Genomic DNA, 6771 nt, shown 5'->3' on the forward strand with positions numbered 1-6771 from the left:
GGCTCGGCGGCTGCTGAGGGGGTGTCTGGGGGGCTTCGGGGAGTGGGGGCGCAGCGGGCTTCACCCGCGCGTCTCTCACCGCTCCAGAGCCTACCTCTGAGTTAACATGAGTAAGGGAGCGGGGGTGGGGATCTGGGATAGAAGTTTCTTAAACCAGTTTTATATAAATCAGTTAAATCTGACACAATATCCAACCAAGTTTATGTTAAACCAGTTTCAGCCATTTTAAAAGCAGTTTAGGTGCACTGAATCTCTGTTCTGTTACAGATTTAAACCAGTGTCCAATACTTAAACTGGTTTATGTTCAACTTCCATCCCTAGCTACAGTTTGCCTGAAGGACTGAATGAAAAAAAGGAAGTAACTACGTATTAAATTTTCTCTTAACTCATAAGACCACATGACACACATCTGAACTGACTGGGACCTCCATGACATATGGTACCTCATGAGGTACAAGGCTTGATGATCTTTGCAGCCCTTAAGAGAACATGCCCACTAAGAGTGCAAACATGTGTTTGTGGGACCCAGCTAAGGTTTAGGTGGCTTAGTTTAAGCCACCTAAACATGAGTCAGAATCCTTGCATGCACAGAGGTGCGAGAGCAGCTGGAGGCAAGTAAGTTTGAGGGGAAGCGTAGGCATGTCTGCAAGGGTGGGGGGACTGCTGGTAGGTACAGGGACAAGGTGGTGGGTCCATAGTGGACCTGCCCAATCTGGGGTCAGTTAGTCGGAGGGTAAAATAACCTGGTCAATGTTGGTGTTGTAAGAACAGCACAGCCTGAGTTGTGGAAAGTGGCTGGACTTTTCCAGCTCCAGGGCTGTGCTGTGAATGTGTACAACCCTCGTTAGGTCAGGCCAACCACATAAGTTCTAAAATCAGTTCATGTCTCACAAGAACTAATTTTAACTTGAGTATGCCATTTCAGGCAACCTAAGCCCTGCAAACACTTGCAATGCACTCCCAGACATTTAGATCACCCTAACTTGACCTTAATGTAACACTTGTGTACATCCTAAGCATCCCCTCTACCCTCTGCAATTTGGGCAAAACTCTATGGCTGGACAGCTCTTCTGATTGATTCACAGGAAAGCAGTAATTTTATGGTGCACCTGTTTCCTGATGTTTGAGATGATGTGCAACAGTGATAGCACTATCAAGGAATACTCTGTAGAATTAGGAAAGCATAAGGACTGTAAATGTAACTGGGTCCTGATCAGGATGAGAAGACTCTGACAGGGTATCCTTCCAGGGGTGGTAATGAAGCCCTGGAGCCCCTGGGGCCCTCACTTGCTGGGGGCAGTCACCCCTTTAGTCACCCACCACACCTTGACGTTATTTATTTTTATGAGGGAGGCTTCCCCTGGGCTTCCTAAATTGTTCTCTCAAATGACCAAGTGCCAGTGGTCTCTGCCTTATAGGTTAATTGCATGGCTCCATTCCACCCCTATAACAAGCCCCATGGCATCCACACCCTCACTGATGTTCTCTTCCATGCAGCCTCTCCTCTGGGATTCCTTGATCCTCTCTGATCCCACACTCAGCCTCTCAGTCTAGGCTCTGGGCCCTGGACCTTTCCCTGGGTCCCTAGGAACCTCCTCCTCCCCTTAGTTCCCCTCCAGACCTCTAAACTGCTTCTTGCTGCACTCTCCAAGCTGACCTTCTGGACCTTCAGCCATCCTGCTGAAGTAGTGTTCTCTCAGCAGGCTCCAAGATGTTACTGCTGGCTCATCTCAGGACCTGGGTTTATCTTCCTCCTGAGTCAAATGACTGCATTCAGCCCAAGCTGCACTTGCAGGCTGCTTCAGCCCCAAACTGAGGATTATAAGGAACTAGAGAAATGAGAACAAAAATGCTTAGCTCGCTTAGTTATAATTGTCTGTTCTTATCTGGATATAATTACCTTAAATCCCATATCAAGAGATTTATCAGGTAATACAGTTATACTAAAATGTTATCTTCTCTTTTACTGATGTTGAGAGAATTGTAAGAGCAGCTCTGAAGAAGCACTAACCCTTACCACCCTCAAGAGGCCATAAAGTGAACAAATATCTAATCCAGGAGCCATATATTCTAACTCAGAGTTGGTTGAGTAACAACTCTGACATGACTTCTAAATGATAATGGCAGGTTAACCTGGCAGGTTAATTCATAATGATAAAACCTATGGTGAAACAGACATAACTGATAGGCAGTGAGGTAAGACTAGCTGATAGACAAGAGCATCTGTGAAGAGACTTTTTGGTACTGATCCTCTTCTGATAGAGTAGGACTGAGAATAGCTGTTCAGTTTGAGCTGTGTTGGACATACTGTAAGTCTTGAACAGTCATAAATAAATAAAACAGGACAGTTGCTTGTTTCATTTTACTTCATGAAAGCTCCAGAGAACCCTAACATGTAAGAGCAGTATTAAAACAATCCAACAACAGAATAACTTATGGGTCTGATGCACCTTTAATGTCAGGACTCATTATTTGTTCATCTGTCATTGTATTCTGAAGTCCAGTTATCAAGACCATGTGTCAATTTTTGTCTAAAGTTGCATAACATACAAAAAAATTTCATTTTTGCTAAATTGCTTTGAAAATATTTCCTCTGTATCTAAACAAGATTTTTTCCCCCTTTCATCTTAAGGTTTTAAGACTTCTTTGGTCAGGATATTACCCACTCCCAATTTCTCTGTTGATATTGCAAAACATCATTGCCTTAGCTTTAGGCTCAAAAAATGGAGAGAATTCTCTCCTAAATATACCAGCTTACCTATGGGCTTCGATTGCATGGTTTTCCACTTAAAAATAAATCAAACATCAATTTGAAAGGTAAAATAATTGATAGAGATGATGAAAACAAGCAATTTTAGAACCTTTCTAGTCTCCTTAGTCACCATCCATGGCAACTCCACTTTCTACCTGGCACATGTTAAGTGTTTTCTTCAAAACTGTAGCTCTCAATAAAAAATGTGCATTTAAATTTCCTGTTCATAAGAATTCATATCATTCATACTTAAACGAATTAGGCATTCTTCCTTTTAACATTATAACTACAAAGAAAAATCTGTCAAATGCACTTAATCATGCTTATAATGCACTCAATAACCGGATCAAGAACAAATATCCATTTGACAGTGTGGGTTTTTGTTGTTTTTTTTAATTTTCAGCAATTCTCTGTCCTGATTTGAACTGTTTACTGTACTTATCTTCTTTGTAGCAATAAACTTCAAGTCCTGTTGCATAACTAGTTATCCCTTCATATCATCAGAGATTATACTAACTGGCATAAAAAAAGATCATCTGTTTCAGCAATTACTATTAAATTCTGCAGCAAGGCATGCTTTTTGTAGATAATGAGATCAAATGTTACTTTGATGCAACTGAGAGCCTAATTTACTACAGATTTGTAAAGCATTTCTGAAGTTTTCCCTGCAGAGCTCACAACCTGCCAAGACCCAAGTCAAAGACATAGATTAAAGCAGGGAGAGGAAAGAAATAAAAAATGCCAGGATAGGTAGTTTAAAAAGTAGAGATGCACCAATACAAATTTTCTTGGCTGATACCAGTAGCTGATTATTAACTAATCATGTCAGCCGATACCGATCAGATAACTAATTTGGTTACATGCGACACCAGAGGCTGCTGGAGCATGCCAAAAAAAAAAATATTTATCTCAGTACATTTTAAAGTATTGATATAAACCTTTGGTTTTTTTGGTGTGCTCCAGCAGCCTCTGGCGTCACATGTATCAACATCCCGACACTTAAAAATGGCAGCAGGGGCACTTGAACTAAAGCTTGTCAATAGGTTTTAGTTCAATTGCCACCACCACCATTTTTAACCGCAGGGATGCTTTTAAGTGGGGCAGAGCCAAGCAGGGGGATGGCAGATGTGGGCTGCCCACTGTGGTCTTGGGGCTCTGCTGTCTTTGCCCTGGGAGCCCCATGCTGGCTGCATGTTCCCTGCCCACCCAGCAGCAGGAGGTACAACTCGCTGCCCCAACTGTTGCCCAGTTGGTAGGGGGTGCATGGCCACCACGGGGCTCCCAAGGTAAAGGCAGCAGAATTGAGAGCTCCAAGCCACAGCAAGCAGCCCACACCCACCCCACACACAAATCTGGGTGGGTACATACAGCCCCCATGCCTTCCTCATGGGGTTCATGTAGTGGTGGAGAGCCACCATACCTCCTGGACAGGCTGCCCTTGTTTCCATCCTACTCCCTGCCCTAGCCCCAGGTCCCATGCTCCATCCTGACTGGCAGTGTCCTAGCCCCAGTCCCAGCCCCTGGCCCTGCCCCACTCCCTCCCTCACCATGGAGGCCTCAATCTGCCCTCCCCCATGCCCCTTCCCTCCCCCAAATCCCTTCCTCCCCCACAAGACTTACCTGCACAGAGCTGCTCTCCATGCTGCCTGGTTGTTTTCCTGGCCACATGTATGCATGCAGACAGGTACAGGTATGCAGTACCCCCTTGTATGCATGCAGTACTGTGTATTGAGCTGGTCCATGAGTGAATCATGATTGATTGCTTAATACAGTAGCTAACTAGGATAATGAGTTAATGAGCAAGGATTAACACCTATGAAACCACAGACCAAGGACAGGAAAGAATCAGTACAGAGCCGGGAACTGCTTCTGCCCCAAGACAGACAACGTCACTTGCATAATTACCAATGTCACGAGTTTTGCTCATCAGCAGCTAGGGGTGCAGGGCCCCAGAACCCCCCTGCACCTATTTCCATAACAGGTGACAGGCTTCATGGCTCCAGCAGGGCTAGCAGCCAGGCCTGCAGTAGTTTTCACCACCCCCCATCCCCATGCCCCAAGATAGACACAGTTCCATAAGCACCCATGACACGAGTTTTGCCTGTCAGCAGCTAGAGATGCAGGGTCCCAGAAACCAAAAGCCCCTGCACCTATCTCCTTGACAGCTGGCAGGCTTCATGGCCTCAGCAGACCTGAAGCTTTCACTCTGCTGCGCCTTAACACACACAGTGTCACCCATACCACGAACTTTGCTTGTCCACAGCTTGAGGTACAGTTTTTCCCAAACCCCTGCACCTATCTCCTTGAAAATTGTCAGGCTTTGTGGCATCAGCAGAGACTAGCAAGCCTGCCGTTTTGACCCCACTGTCACTTAACACATACACGTGACAAGTTTTACTTTCAAAATTTTGGGATGCAGTTTCCCTGAACTCTCTACACCTATCTCCTTGAACCTTGGCAGGCTTCATGCCCTCAGAAGAGGCTACCATTCCTGCAAGTTTAATCTAAATCAAGACAGTAATGACAAAGTTATAGGCTGTTTTGTTCTTCCCCATTGTATCCTATGGGTGAAACATCGAAACAGTTTTGCCTTTTTGACTCTGTTTCGATGGAATGGAACGGAGCAGCTGGTTCGAATCAAAACAAAATTTTAAATTAAATGCTGTTCCATCAAAACACTGGTGCAAACAGAACATTACCATTTCACACAACCCTAGAAACTACCTAAGTTACTGTCTTGCATCTGCCTATTAGACTCTTACTTGCGAGAAGCAGAACTGACTCCAGACACTGGAACTGCCCTTTCTGAGTTAACTTTCCAAAGCAGAAGGCAAAACTGTTAAGAATAAACTGCTACATGCCTTTACTGTGGCTGCTTTAAATTTTGAAGATCTCAATCCTAAGAGCTTTTGACTCATTCCTGTGTGTATTTTCTGAATGTTATTTCTGTGATTGAGTGCCACTACTACTAAATCTTATCAAAAGCAGCAATATCATACTCTGAAGAATAGGCACCAACTCAGCTATTAATGCAATCAAAACTTGAAAGATTTACACAAATAACAAAATACTGTGTTATTATACTAGCTATTCACTGGCCACAATGAACCTACTTGAGTTATAACTTCTTTTTTTTTTAACTGTGCTGTTTAAAGGCCACAATCTCCAGCCCAAATTGGCTAATTTTAGTAGAAGGAGACCCCGGCACTGAATCTGCTATGATTCAGACCCAAATATTGATCAATAAACCTCCCATTAAAAAGTCAACATGACTAACTATGGCAGGGGTGGGCAAAATGCAGCCCATGGTTCAGATGCAGCCCACCAGGCCATTCTATCTGGCCTGCAGGGCCCCTAAAAAATTTAGAAAATTAGTATTTATCTGCCCCTGGCTGCCTCTCATGTGGCCCTCGATGGCTTGCCAAAATATAGTAAGTGACCCTCCACCCAAAATAATTGCCTGCCTCTGAACTATGGAGTTTAAGAGGGCTGTGGAGCTGACTAATAAGCTCCTCAGAAAAATAATGCCATCTATACATGCAGTGCTATTAGGACGGAGTAAACTAATTAACTCTGCCATAGGATAGTGTACTGCCAGACAAGTACTATCCTATGGTGGAATTATTTACTCCACCACAACTCACGTGTAGATGCTGACACGGCTGCCTGGAGCATGAAGGTGCTTCAGTACAGGGGCTGGCTGCTGGCTAGCCCCACACAGAAGCACCTTTGTGCCCTAGCCAGCCCCTCCGCAGTGTGTTGAGCCAGGCTGGAGCAGCCCCAGGGTGGCAAGCTGACCCTCAGGGCCCCCTGCCAGCCAGGGCTGGTCCAAACTGGCTCAACCGCAGCTACCGGCCCCGCTCTCCCCAAGTCAGAGCGAAAGGTGTTTGTTGTGGGAGACTCCATCCTGCGGGGCACTGAGGGGTCAATCTGCTGCCCTGACCCCTTAGCCCGGGAAGTCTACTGCTTCCCGGGGGCCCGCATCCGAGACATTGCGGAGAGGATCCCGCAGCTCCTCC

At 45.1% G+C, this 6771-nt stretch overlaps 1 protein-coding gene and 1 long non-coding RNA gene across 7 annotated transcripts in view; one reads left to right on the forward strand and one right to left on the reverse strand.

The window, feature by feature from the left end:
• Window positions 1-6580, forward strand: part of LOC109322150 — a 21016-nt gene extending 14436 nt beyond the window's left edge. Inside the window, exons 3-4 of the long non-coding RNA XR_002104324.1 lie at window positions 4472-4477; window positions 6570-6580. This is a non-coding gene — a long non-coding RNA (uncharacterized LOC109322150). The remainder of the gene's footprint in view (window positions 1-4471; window positions 4478-6569) is intronic.
• The window catches only part of SORCS2 (sortilin related VPS10 domain containing receptor 2), a 940675-nt gene that overhangs the window by 556870 nt on the left and 377034 nt on the right, over window positions 1-6771 (reverse strand). The gene's annotated exons all lie outside the window — the stretch shown is intronic.

This window comes from Crocodylus porosus, unplaced genomic scaffold (assembly GCF_001723895.1).
Source record: "Crocodylus porosus isolate Cpor-Errol unplaced genomic scaffold, CroPor_comp1, whole genome shotgun sequence".
Taxonomy (NCBI): Eukaryota; Metazoa; Chordata; order Crocodylia; family Crocodylidae; genus Crocodylus; species Crocodylus porosus.